We start from the raw sequence: 13,857 nt of genomic DNA on the forward strand, positions 1-13,857 counted from the left end.
GTTGCATCATATACAACTCTTCTTCCAGAAATCCATTCAGGAATGCAGTTTTGACATCCATCTGCCAAATTTCATAATCATAAAATGCGGCAATTGCTAACATGATTCGGACAAACTTAAGCATCGCTACGGGTGAGAAGGTCTCATCGTAGTCAACCCCTTGAACTTGTCGAAAACCTTTTGCGACAAGTCGAGCTTTGTAGACAGTAATATTACCGTCAGCGTCAGTCTTCTTCTTGAAGATCCATTTATTCTCAATTGCTTGCCGATCATCGGGCAAGTCAACCAAAGTCCATACTTTGTTCTCATACATGGATCCCATCTCAGATTTCATGGCTTCAAACCATTTTGCGGAATCTGGGCTCACCATCACTTCTTCATAGTTCGTAGGTTCATCATGATCTAGCAGCATGATTTCCAGAACAGGATTACCGTACCACTCTGGCGCGGATCTCACTCTGGTTGATCTACGAGGTTCAGTAGTATCTTGTCCTGAAGTTTCATGATCATTATCATTAGCTTCCTCACTTATTAGTGTAGGTGTCGCAGAAACAGTTTTATGTGATGTACTACTTTCCAATAAGGGAGCAGGTACAGTTACCTCATCAAGTTCTACTTTCCTCCCACTCACATCTTTCGAGAGAAACTCCTTCTCCAGAAAGTTTCCGAATTTAGCAACAAAAGTCTTGCCTTCGGATCTGTGATAGAAGCTGTATCCAATCGTTTCCTTTGGATATCCTATGAAGACACATTTCTCCGATTTGGGTTCGAGCTTATCAGGTTGAAGCTTTTTCACATAAGCATCTCAGCCCCAAACTTTCAGAAACGACAACTTTGGTTTCTTGCCAAACCATAGTTCATAAGGCATCGTCTCAACGGATTTTGATGGTGCCCTATTTAACGTGAATGCGGCCGTCTCTAAAGCATAACCGCAAAACGATAGCGGTAAATCGGTAAGAGACATCATAGATCGCACCATATCTAGTAAAGCACGATTATGACGTTCGGATACACCATTACGCTGTGGTGTTCCGGGTGGCGTGAGTTGCGAAACTATTCTGCATTGTTTCAAATGTACACCAAACTCATAACTCAAATATTCTCCTCCACGATCAGATCGTAGAAACTTTATTTTCTTGTTACGATGATTTTCAACTTCACTCTGAAATTCTTTGAACTTTTCAAATGTTTCAGACTTATGTTTCATTAAGTAGATATACCCATATCTGCTTAAGTCATCTATGAAGGTGAGAAAATAACGATATCCGCCACGAGCCTCAATATTCATCGGACCACATACATCTGTATGTATGATTTCCAACAAATCTGTTGCTCTCTCCATAGTACCGGAAAACGGTGTTTTAGTCATCTTACCCATGAGGCACGGTTCGCAAGTACCAAGTGATTCATAATCAAGTGGTTCCAAAAATCCATCAGTATGGAGTTTCTTCATGCGCTTTACACCGATATGACCTAAACGGCAGTGCCACAAATAAGTTGCACCATCATTATCAACTCTGCATCTTTTGGCTTCAACATGATGAATATGTGTGTCACTACTATCGAGATTCAATAAGAATAGACCACTCTTCAAGGGTGCATGACCATAAAAGATATTACTCATATAAATAGAACAACCATTATTCTCTGATTTAAATGAATAACCGTCTCGCATTAAACAAGATCCAGATATAATGTTCATGCTCAACACTGGCACCAAATAACAATTATTTAGGTCTAATACTAATCCCGAAGGTAGATGTAGAGGTAGCGTGCCGACCGCGATCACATCGACTTTGGAACCGTTTCCCACGCGCATCGTCACCTCGTCCTTAGCCAATCTTCGCTTAATCCGTAGTCCCTGTTTCGAGTTGCAAATATTAGCAACAGAACCAGTATCAAATACCCAGGTGCTACTGCGAGCATTAGTAAGGTACACATCAATAACATGTATATCACATATACCTTTGTTCACCTTTCCATCCTTCTTATCCGCCAAATACTTGGGGCAGTTCCACTTCCAGTGACCAGTCTGCTTGCAGTAGAAGCACTCAGTTTCAGGCTTAGGTCCAGACTTGGGTTTCTTCTCTTGAGCAGCAACTTGCTTGCTGTTCTTCTTGAAGTTCCCCTTCTTCTTCCCTTTGCCCTTTTTCTTGAAACTAGTGGTCTTGTTGACCATCAACACTTGATGCTCCTTTTTGATTTCTACCTCCGCAGCTTTCAGCATTGCGAAGAGCTCGGGAATAGTCTTATTCATCCCTTGCATATTATAGTTCATCATGACGCTCTTGTAGCTTGGTGGCAGTGATTGGAGAATTCTGTCAATGACGCAATCATCTGGAAGATTAACTCCCATATGAATCAAGTGATTATTATACCCAGACATTTTGAGTATATGCTCACTGACAGAACTGTTCTCCTCCATCTTGCAGCTATAGAACTTATTGGAGACTTCATATCTCTCAATTCGGCATTTGCTTGAAATATTAACATCAACTCCTGTAACATCTCATATGCTCCATGACGTTCAAAACGTCGTTGAAGTCCCGATTCTAAGCCGTAAAGCATGGCACATTGAACTATCGAGTAGTCATCAGCTTTGCTCTGCCAGACGTTCATAACATCTGGTGTTGCTCCAGCAGCAGGCCTGGCACCCAGCGGTGCTTCCAGGATGTAATTCTTCTGTGCAGCAATGAGGATAATCCTCAAGTTACGGACCCAGTCCGTGTAATTGCTACCATCATCTTTCAACTTTGCTTTCTCAAGGAACGCATTAAAATTCAATGGAACAACAGCACGGGCCATCTATCTACAAACATACATAAGCAAGATACTATCAGGTACTAAGTTCATGATAAATTTAAGTTCAATTAATCAAATTACTTAAAGAACTCCCACTTAGATAGACATCCCTCTAATCCTCTAAGTGATCACGTGATCCAAATCAACTAAACCATGTCCGATCATCACGTGAGATGGAGTAGTTTCATTGGTGAACATCACTATGTTGATCATATCTACTATATGATTCATGCTCGACCTTTCGGTCTCCGTGTTCCGAGGCCATATCTGCATATGCTTGGCTCGTCAAGTATAACCTGAGTATTCCGCGTGTGCAACGGTTTTGCACCCGTTGTATTTGAATGTAGAGCCTATCACACCCGATCATCACGTGGTGTCTCAGCACGAAGAACTTTCACAACGGTGCATACTCAGGGAGAACACTTCTTGATAATTTAGTGAGAGATCATCTTATAATGCTACCGTCAATCAAAGCAAGATAAGATGCATAAAATATAAACATCACATGCAATCAATATAAGTGATATGATATGGCCATCATCATCTTGTGCCTGTGATCTCCATCTCCGAAGCACCGTCATGATCACCATCGTCACCGGCGACACCTTGATCTCCATCGTAGCATCATTGTCGTCTCGCCAATCTTATGCTTCCACGACTATCGCTACCGCTTAGTGATAAAGTAAAGCATTACAGCGCGATTGCATTGCATACAATAAAGCGACAACCATATGGCTCCTGCCAGTTGCCGATAACTAGGTTACAAAACATGATCATCTCATACAATAAAATTCAGCATCATGTCTTGACCATATCACATCACAACATGCCCTGCAAAAACAAGTTAGACGTCCTCTACTTTGTTGTTGCAAGTTTTACGTGGCTGCTATGGGCTTAAGCAAGAATCAATCTTACCTACGCATCAAAACCACAACAATAGTTTGTCAAGTTGGTGCTGTTTTAACCTTCGCAAGGACCGGGCGTAGCCACACTCGGTTCAACTAAAGTTGGAGAAACTGTCACCCGCAAGCCACCTATGTGCAAAGCACGTCGGGAGAACCAGTCTCGCGTAAGCGTACGCGTAATGTCAGTCCGGGCCGCTTCATCCAACAATACCGCCGAACCAAAGTATGACATGCTGATAAGCAGTATGACTTATATCGCCCACAACTCACTTGTGTTCTACTCGTGCATATAACATCAACACATAAAACCTAGGCTCGGATGCCACTGTTGGGGAACGTAGTAATTTCAAAAAATTTCCTACGCACACGCAAGATCATGGTGATGCATAGCAACGAGAGGGAAGAGTGTGATCTACGTACCCTTGTAGATCGACAACGGAAGCGTTTGGTTGATGTAGTCGTACGTCTTCACGGCCCGACCGATCAAGTACCGAAACTACGGCACCTCCGAGTTTCAGCACACGTTCAGCTCGATGACGATCCCCGGACTCCGATCCAGCAAAGTGTCAGGGAAGAGTTCCGTTAGCACGATGGCGTGGTGACGATCTTGATGTACTACTGTGGCAGGGCTTCGCCTAAGCACCGCTAAAATATTATCGAGGACTATGGTGGCAGGGGGCGCCGCACACGGCTAAGAATATGATCACGTGGATCAACTTGTGTGTCTCTGGGGTGCCCCTGCCTCCGTATATAAAGGCTCAAGGGGGGGTGCGGCCAGCCTAGAGGTGGCGCGCCAGGAGGAGTCCTACTCCCTCCGGGAGTAGGATCCCCCCCCAATCCTAGTTGGAATAGGATTCGCGAAGGGGGAAAAGAGAAAGGGGGGCCGGCCCCCCCTCCTTGTCCTATTCGGACCAATGGAGGGGAGGGGCGCGCGGCCCATCTCAGGCCGCCTCTTCTCTTTTCCACTAAGGCCCATTAAGGCCCATATAGCTCCCGGGGGGTTCCGGTAACCTCCCGGTACTCCGGTAAAATCCCGATTTCACCCGGAACACTTCCGATATCCAAACATAGGCTTCCAATATATCAATCTTTATGTCTCGACCATTTCGAGACTCCTCGTCATGTCCGTGATCACATCCGGGACTCCGAATAACCTTCGGTACATCAAAACGTATAAACTCATAATATAACTGTCATCGAAACCTTAAGCGTGCGGACCCTACGGGTTCGAGAACAATGTAGACATGACCGAGACATGTCTCCGGTCAATAACCAATAGCGGGACCTGGATGCCCATATTGGCTCCTACATATTCTACGAAGATCTTTATCGGTCAGACCGCATAACAACATACGTTGTTCCCTTTGTCATCGGTATGTTACTTGCCCGAGATTCGATCGTCGGTATCCAATACCTAGTTCAATCTCGTTACCGGCAAGTCTCTTTACTCGTTCCGTAATACATCATCTCGCAACTAACTCATTAGTTGCATTGCTTGCAAGGCTTAAGTGATGTGCATTACCGTGAGGGCCCAGAGATACCTCTCCGACGATCGGAGTGACAAATCCTAATCTCGAAATACGTCAACCCAACATGTACCTTTGGAGACACCTGTAGAGCACCTTTATAATCACCCAGTTACGTTGTGACATTTGGTAGCACACAAAGTGTTCCTCCGGCACACGGGAGTTACATAATCTCATAGTCATAGGAACATGTATAAGTCATGAAGAAAGCAATAGCAACATACTAAACGATTGGGTGCTAAGCTAATGGAATGGGTCATGTCAATCAGATCATTCAACTAATGATGTGATCCCGTTTAATCAAATGACAACTCTTTGTCCATGGTTAGGAAACATAACCATCTTTGATTAACGAGCTAGTCAAGTAGAGGCATACTAGTGACACTCTGTTTGTCTATGTATTCACACATGTATTATGTTTCCGGTTAATACAATTCTAGCATGAATAATAAACTTTTATCATAATATAAGAAAATAAATAATAACTTTATTATTGCCTCTAGGGCATATTTCCTTCAGATGCCAACATCAATCTATAGCTAGTGGATACCAACCAACATAAATATAAGAGAAAATGTCAACTGATCATCTGATCAGCACGGGCATTGAAACAGATATTTCCTAGAAAGCAACTAAACATCATTTTATTATAAGGTATTTATCGATGCAGAAGTCCTCCTTAGCCACCAATAAATCTCAACGCTGCTCTAACTTGCTCTGGAATGTTATCCTTTGCTTCGTTATCCCTAACTATCAACAGCTGGACCATTAGTCGCTTCTTGAGACTTTGTGGATCCTACAAATTGTGCATAAACAAAGTCAGAAGATATATTTAGCAAATATATGCAATCTGTAACCTCATTACAAAATCACTTACGTCAGTCCTAGGCATGTTATGAACCATGTCATTACCGATGGTTTCATACAGATGGGCCATCTCCTGTAGAACTTTGAATCCGGAGTCCATACTGTCACCAAAAAAACATATTGTATTAGCTATATTAGAGCACGCACTAATATGCAAGCCAAATTTAGAATAGTACCGCCGAGGTGAAACATGAATGTTATCTTGTTCGGGCCATTCCACAAGTTGGCTGTTCCTATCAGGGGCCTCCTGTTGCAATACAGAGCTAAATTCTTGCTTCACTAAAAGGGCTTCCCTCTGAAGTTCAGTGCCATGGGGGTCCTCTCAAAATGAAACACATCCTGGTTTGAATAATCAATAACTATAGTCCTCTCCATTTCCATGTTCACTGCTAAAAGACCATAGGACGAACCCACGAGTGACAGTGGTAGAAGATACTGCATTTGGTAGACAAAGGTAAATGTCAAACAAAGTAACCAACTAATTTGTAAGAATGAGAACACTTACAATTGTAGGGGTGTGAAACACGTCGTATCTTGGAAAAGGCTCAAGCACGACATTGTTAATCAGTGCATTGGTGCGCTGTGCTTGGCTTAACCAAGTCTGCCTTAGCGCCCGTGCTTGCACATGGAATCCCAAATTGAGAAAATGTGTCTTTCCAACAGAGCTGGTGCCTGCGCTCCTCTCTGCTGCGTCGGTAGTAATCTTACGCACAGCTAGATTGAAGCATAACGGATGGACAAGTCCATCTCCTAGGATGGTGTCTCGGATGATCCGTAGGCTAATCTCGATAGGGAATGGGCGCGGGCTCCTAATCCAGATTGTGCTGTAAAAAATTAAGATCAAGGTTCATACCAATGATATGACTTCAAGTAATCCTAAACTCAAACGATAAAACTGTGTTGCTGTCTATAAGATATGAATAATTAAACAATAGTATATATCACATTAAATGACCTAAAAGATATTGTAATCTCTACCAAGTCAAGTATTTTAATATTATGTACGGGCAATAAACAAACAGATTGAAGTGTTTTCGTAGTAGTACATGGACCTGCATAAAAATTGTTGTAGATTTTGGATGAAAAAATTCAACATGTAGTTTATAGCTTGTTCAACATTGTTGTAAAAGGTGTTAGACCCCATAGTTTTGGACCACAGTTTCATACGTATTTCGTTTCATACTTATCAGCTATTTATGTTAGACGCCGCAAAACACTGGTTTTAGACACAATTTACCAATACAAATATAATATCTGGTAACAACCATTGAATATGTATTTATATACTTGTATAAGAAAAATAACTACACATTCAGCCTTTGTAACAGACGTCTGAACTTAGACAAAGACCACGTGATCCTAACCAGGGTATATCTTCTAATCTAAACGTAAAGTATATATGTACAGGGTAGGGAGATTTTTTATGGGGGTATATCTTCTAAATGCAAAGTATACATGTACATGAAGAGCAAAAAATATTAGATGTATCGGGCCGTGAGAACTTACTCTAGTAGTTCTTCGTCTGAGGAAAGTGCTATGAAATCGTACACGTAGTCGACGGCGTGTCGCACTCCCCCAAAATTCGCCATTGCTTCCATTGACAGGGCAAAAAGTCGGTCGTACAACTGGTAAAGCGAGAGAGGAAGGAGCCGGTAGGATTTTATTGAGTATATATGAGGCCGTGGGGAATTGTGCGACAACAGTTAGGAAGGTGCACCCTGTCCTTCCTTATTTGCATGTTTCCATAAAAAAATACTATCAACAAAATCGGCAAGATATTTGTTTTGATTAGACTATGCAAAAAAACCAGTAACAAATTAAAAGTTGCCTAAATTATGTCTCCCTTACCCCATAAATTTCCCAAACGAAAAAATCAAAGAAACCGGACTTACTCTGTCGTGCAACACTCGATGCCAACCCAGAAAGCGTTGTTGGCTGCGTGTTTTGTGGGGCCCAGTGTTTGTCCCCCTCTAAATAAATCTCCGACCCCCTGATTTGAATGGTGGGGCCCTGATTTATTTCCCTATCAAATTTGCCCCCCCTGATTTCAACTGTGGGGGCCGGTGCCTTTCCTCTAATAAATATTTTCCCCACATTTCTTTTGTGGCGGGAATCAAGCTTACCATTAACCAGAAAGCTCAGCAGAGTCGCTAGCTACAAGAGCGTCCACAAACTCAGGTGCTTGATCCTGCCACATGACAAACAGAAATTACCAAAAGAACAAACATAACAGCAAAACCAACTTGTAGTAGTACCAAAACTCCAATTAGTTCTTAAATATTGTAAACCCAAAAACAAAAATTATAGTTTCAATCCATAAGAAAACATGACAAGATGATTGAAGTATTCCTGACGGTTCTGCATGCATAGAAGCATATTTAGTTGTTCAAAACCCTCAAGGCCACCGTAATCTCCTGAGGGATGTTTCCAGCAGCTAGATTGTCTTTGACCATGAGCATCTGGACTACCACTTGGCTCCTGAGCATAATTGGATCCTAGAAACAATGAAAAAAATTCACCATGAAACGCTGAAGTGGTTGGATTATAAATGGCACATTAAAACTCGTCATAAAGATAATTACTGTAGTGTTCATCCAGGTCATGCTACGCAAAGAACCTAGCTGGTGGGCCATCTCTTGTAGAACTAAGAAACCCGAGTCTTTGCTGTGACAAACAGAATAAAAACTTGAGATTTCTACATACTGCATTTTATTCATCTGAAAAATTTATTAAATTACCGCCAAAAATTGAATGACATGTTGTCTTGTCGCCAATCCATGAGTTCGGTGTTCCATTCAAGGACCCTAGCCTGCAACACTTCATTGAGTTCTTGCTTCAAAATAGTGATTTCCTTCATCATCTCTTTGTTGTGAGAGCTATTTCCCACTTGTCGTACGTCTAGTGATGGATTAAATATGATAACCCTTCTCCTCATTCGATTTACCACAAGTAGACCATACGAGGAATCCGGGATAGACAACGGAAGTAGATACTACATAAGGTCAACACAGGTTAATTGCTATCAGGAAAGAAAAAATAATTTAGGAATTAAAAACTCTTACAATTGTGGAGTTGAACACATCATATCTAGGAAAGGCCTGTAGAACAGCATTGTTGATCAGCGTCGAGGTGCACTGCCCTTGCGGCATCCATGAATACCTTAGAGCTCGTGATTGAGCATGGAACTGCAAGTCAAAATAATGTTTTCCTCCAACCATGTTGGTGCCTGCATGCCTCTCTACTTCAGCGCTAGCAAGCTTACGAACAGCGAGATTGAAGCAATCGGGATGTAGACTTGCGGATCTTACAAATAGTGTGTCCTTCAGCATTCTGAGGCTGATTTTGATACGGTACGGTGTATCGCTTCTTATCCAGATTGAGCTGCACGTAAAAATAAATAAAAATGGTTAGCAATACGAGTGGTACTTTCAAACATAAAATTGTTCATATGGTAACATTTTCTAGATAATCTAATAGCTATGAGCAGAACGTAAGATTTTGATAAACTATAGAGCATGAAAATTGTTTCAGCACCTTCTAGCAAAAGCTAAAATTAAATAATAACTTATCTGTAAGAACAATATTAATTTGCTAGAAATTAAGAGCAGGAAAATTTAGGTAGCACCCATTATACCAAGATTGCTGGCTGTTCAAAAACAATATAAAATTGTTGTACAATATAGTAAGGACATTAAGTTGTTCAACATTTGTACTGCAAATAATATTAGAATTTTGTTATTCATTACATACTGTAGATGTGCAATGGAAATACTGCCAAAACATTTAACAAAAAATAATTTTGTACTGCTGGCCGCAAAAAGTAAGATTTAATCTAAAGAAAAACAAATCAAGCAATATCATACTCCTATATCAAACAGAGTCTGCTGTGTACGACCTAGTTCTAATAATATTTCTTTAGAGAAAATAAACATACAATACCATAACTTACTGTAGTGTCTGCTCATCATGAATGCCGTTAATGAAGCCGAATATATATTCGAGTGCATCTTCCACGAAATGCCTTGGTGGGGGCAAAAGATGTAAGGGTGCGGGCAAATCCTCCTGGGGGTCGGCCACAACATCGTGTATCTGGAGGGCAGCCTCATTGGGGTCGGGGGCAGCGGCATCCAGGGGCCTGGGCACAGAAACCTCCTGGTAAGTGCGCGCTGCCACAACCTGGACCGCCGGCGCATTGTTTCCAATGATGGGCTCCATCGCTGATCGATACGCGTGAGTGATTGTTCTATGAGGTGTCTTGGCAATTAGGATGTCTATGCAGCATATATATAAACGGATATATTTTTAATGCTTTTTATTTCCTGCCAAATATATCAAGTCATTTTTAAGACGTAGATGATTCTTTCTAATTATAAAAAAACGTGATGGGGGCGTATCAGATCTTTCTCCTTTTTATAGTTGAATATATTGTTACTAAGGCATGCCATATTTATAGTTCAATCTCAAAGAATCAAAAAAAATCAACCTTTGTATAAAACCAGATATCCCGAATTAAGTAAGCGTACAAAAAATACATACTGCCATAATGGCTACACTTAGAGTTGACAAGCAAAAAGAAAACACACTTTAACAGAAATGATTGTTCTGTGTGAATACATTATTATTCCAAATGTAGATAAAAGGACCGAGGGAAACGAGCTTTTTATTGAGCCGTGTTGAAAAACAAAGTCATCTATTGTCCATTTTTCTTGGCTACAACTGCAGCATTGACGTATGATAGTTATATATAGTTCGTATTGCCAATTATGTAGTTCATGACTTTACAGTTATAATTGATGTGATATTTCGAGATCAAGGGTGCGTCGCAAAACATATGTTTAATATATCCAAAACAAAAAAAGTATTTAAATATATATAGTTCATGCTCCCCTCCATTTTGGACGCTGGCTTAAACCAACATATGACCTCTTCGCCCTTCCAATTCGATGCTTCCTGGCTTCTAGTGGAGGGATTCATCAATAATCTTGCCACCTAGATTTCTAGCCTTCTTAACCCTTCACATCGATCCTTTGGGCCCATGGACGACTGGCACAAATGCTCATATGAGCTTCGTAAGTTTCTTATTAGGGGCTGGTCTCTTAACAGAGTAGCGGAGACCCGCAGGGAGAAAAAAATCTTTAGAGGCCCAGATCGCGGGCGTGGAACTTTTAGCAGATGCGATAGGCCTCTTGGAGAATGATTGGTCAGTCCAATACAACCTTGAATCCGCTCTGGTGCAGCTGCATCAGCAGGCAGATATATATTGGCGTCAGCGTGGTACCCTCAATTGGACTCTTAAAGGGGACTCCCCAATGACCTACTTCTTTGCCATTGCCAATGGTAGAAGAAGATGTTTTAGATAGCCTCATCATTAATGGAGTTAGGGCTTCAGATCAATCCGTATTAGCGCTGATGTAGATAAGAAGGCATTGACGGGTTAGTTATATATAGTTTGTATTGCCAATTATGTAGTTCATGACTTTACTGTTATAATTGACGTTAACGCACGGGAGTTATAGGGTGCGTCGCGAAACAAATGTTTAATATATCAAAAACAAAAAAAAGTATTTAAACCTATATATACCATCCAATGCATTTTATAGATATCCGTATTGCCAAGTAGATAATTCTGAATACGATCCCTAACAAAGATGTAGTAGCCATTTATTTGCGACATACAAAAATGCAATGGACCATATTCAGTCGTTTAAAACCCTCAACGCAGCTTTAATTTCATCTGGTATGTTTCCAGCTGCTTCATTGTTTTTTATCGTCAGCATCTGGACCAGCAGGTTCTTTCTGAGCTGTATTGAATCCTAGAGAAGATGGAAAAATAGTAATTTATAAATTGCTGCAAAACAAATCGCATGATAAACCTCGTTATTGTGTAGTTACGTGAGTGGTCTTCCTACCAGAATTAGTAGTACCATTCTGGTGGGCCATCTCCTGTAGGACAAGGAAAGCGGAGTCTTCCTTGTTACAAACAAAATTAACTATATTAAAACTATAACGGTCTGCTTATTACACGTGTGATCGATTTACTATATTACCGCCTGCCGGTTGAAGAGATGCCATGCGTTGACCAGTCCATGAGATTGGTATTCCAACCAGGGATCCTCATCTGCAACACATTGTTGAACTCTTGTTTCAACATTGTGATCTCCTTCCTCGTTTCAGTGTTATGAAAGTTGTATGGTCCATCATAGACGTCGATTGATGGATCAATTGGGAGAACCCTCCTAGTTTCCTTGCCGACTACAAGTAGTCCGTACAAAGAATCCACAGAAACAAATGGTAGTAGATACTGTCGTAAATAGACACATGTTAGTACAAAATAGAATAAGCAAATTAAATTATAATAATGAGTCTCTTACAATGTTAGATTGAACACATCATATTTAGGAAACGGCCGAACAATGGCATTGTCAATCAGCACTGCGGTGTGTGTTTCTTACTCCATCGAAGAGTGTCTGAGAGCCAGTGCCAGAGAATGAAACTGCAAGTCGAAAAAATGTTTGTTTCCAAGCATTCTTGTACCTGTAGTGCTCTCTACTTCAGCGCTCGCAAGCTTACGAACTGCAAGATTGAAGCACTCAGGATGAATTATTCCAAAAAGTTTAATTGTTTCCTGGAGCATCCGTAGGCTGATTTCAATCTGATATGGTCATTCGCTTCTAATCCAGATTGTGCTGTCCAAAAAATGCAGACCAATCTTTACCAAATATCATCCATCCATATCTCTATCACATTTAGACTAACTTTTTTGTATAATATAAAGCAATAAAAAAGTTACTTAATAATGTTATAACCTGGTAGCTATTTTGTCTTTAATAATGTTATAGATGTATAAAAATAACATAGGCACATGTACCATATGTAAAAAGGTGTGATACAGAGGCAAACATAAATTTTTTAACAACGGTGTAACAGTGCAAATAATATATACAATAAAATATATAACACCTAGACAACCAAACATAATATAGTGGACTATCATGGATAATTATGTCTAGCCTGCTATGTTGCCCAACTGATATCTAGCCTGATGTGTACGAGAGTAATATGAAGAGCAATACAACTTACTTTAGTGCCTCATCGTCCTGGACAACAGTGATAAATTGAAAAATGTATTCAACAGCATCTTCTACGGCATTAACGTTGCCCGCAGCCTCCTGAGGGGCGGGCAAAGCCTCTTGTGGTGCGAGCTGAACATCAACTGGCTCGTGCACAGCCTCCATTGATGAGAGTCGCGAGTGATCGAAAATTGGTGAAGACTGGGGTGGGTGTTCAAACAGGAGATCGTCGGACGTTATATGAAGGGATCAGTTCCTATTTGGCAGCTGCATCATATAGACTTATGTGCCTTCCAAATAGTACGGCAACTTCCATTGTTGAAAGCGAAATAATAAGCAAACTTTTAATTACGCCTGATTTTCAGTATCGGATTGTACCTAAGGCAGATGGAAGGTGCCCATATCATTCCATCCGTGCATGTCTATATTATTCATTTCCTACTATATAACATTTTCAGCTGCGGACGGATGATATCTTGCGCCCTGATATATATTCACTGAGGTGTCTTGGCAATTAGGATGTCGATGCAGCATATATATAAACAGATATATTATTAATGCTTTTTATTGCCTGCCAAATATATCAAGTCGTTTTTAAGACGTACATGGTTCATTCTAATTATAAAAAAACGTGACGGGGGCGTATCAGATCTTTGTCCTTTTTTATAGTTGAATATTTACAGTTCA

The sequence above is a fragment of the Triticum urartu genome, chromosome 5A (assembly GCF_056163025.1).
Source record: "Triticum urartu cultivar PI428250 chromosome 5A, HENAU_Tu73, whole genome shotgun sequence".
NCBI classification, from domain to species: Eukaryota; Viridiplantae; Streptophyta; class Magnoliopsida; order Poales; family Poaceae; genus Triticum; species Triticum urartu.